Below are 1487 nucleotides of genomic sequence, written 5' to 3'. Positions count from 1 at the left end.
AAGACAGAGTCGGGGAGCTGGGGAGAGGGGCAGAGGCTGTGTCTGTGAGTGAAGAGAAAGGAAGCTGGTGTGGGGGGGACTAAAGTGGGGGGCACAGTACCAGAGGAGGCAAGGGCTTGCTTGTGTGGTAGCCAAAAGAAGAAGGCCGGGCTCCCCTAGAGGGTGGGGAGGGCGACAGACGGGGGGGGGGGTGCAGGGAGACCCGAGAAGCCCCTGCGCCCCCCCCTCAGCACAAGCTCAACAGGACGCGGTAGGAAGCTGGGGTGGCAGAGCCCCGGGGCAACTGCAGGCATGTGGAGGGGGGGCCTGGGGCACAGAGAAGGCCATCGGAAGCCAAGCCGCCAGGGTGAGTCCCTCAGTGTGTATGCGCTGGGAGTGGGGGAGACAAGGACAAGGAGATGGTGGTGGCAGGAGAGGCGGGAGGAGAGGGAGGAGGGCTGCTGCACTGGCAGCCTGGGGGGGGGGAGACCCGGGCGCTGGCCTGGGGGATGGTGGGGGGATGGTGGGCTCAGTGAACACAGCACCAGACCCTTGGCTGGTCGTTGCCAGAGTATCAGGAAGTGGGGCTAGTGGTGCCGTGTGGACTGAGGAGAAAGCTCACAGGCCACATGTGTGGGAACAAAGACCCCAGGCCCCTGCTGAGACAGGCCAGTGTAAGGCAGCATCTAGTGGCCAGCCCTGAGGCAGGGGCCCTCTGTCTCTGTCTATCTCGGTCTCTGCTTTGCTCCTCATGGCTCCCGGCTCCGTCCCTCTGTGTCTGCTCCTGGGTCCATCTCTCCATCTCTGTCTCTCTTTTTGTCTATGTCCGTTTCTGCCTCTCTGTCGCGGCCTCTGTCTCTTGGCCTCTGTCTATCTCTGTGCGGGTGTTTGTCTTTGTCTACTTCTTTTTTCTTTTTCCTTTTTCTACCTTCGTCTCTGTTCCCATGCCTCTCGCCATCTCTGTCATTTCCTCTTGGTCTGTCTCTCTGTCTCTCCGTTTCTATCTCTGTCTCCGTCTCCCCCGTCTCCATTTCCAACCCTGCCTTCACATACTTGCTCCAACACACAGCGGCAAACATATTTCTATCTGGGTTAAAATCTTGGAGGCTGCGGGAGTGTGTGTGTGTGTGTGTGTGTGTGTGTGTGTGTGTGTGTGCTCTCGAGCATGCTCATGCGCACCTGCATGGGGGGCAGTCAGCCCTGTGTGTGAGGGTGTGTCTGTCTCTGCTGTTTGTGCGAGTGGGTGGGTGATCATGTTTATGGGGACCCCCCTCCCATCCCCGTCTCATGGGGACTCTGTGTGTGAGCACTTAAGGATGCCATGTGGAGGGGGCCATTGGAAACCAGGGGCTAAGTCCTGAGGCCAAACCCCTTCTTCCACCCAAGGGCCTTGACATGACCTGACACAAAATCCAGCAGGTTCCGCCCTCCACAGGCATGAGACTGATGCATAGGAAAGGCGCCTGCTGCAGTCAGTCACTGTCCTTCCTGCGTCCCTCCCCCCTGGG

Source organism: Micromys minutus (genome assembly GCF_963924665.1).
Source record: "Micromys minutus genome assembly, chromosome: 32".
NCBI classification, from domain to species: Eukaryota; Metazoa; Chordata; class Mammalia; order Rodentia; family Muridae; genus Micromys; species Micromys minutus.
This window is presented reverse-complemented; position numbering follows the sequence as displayed.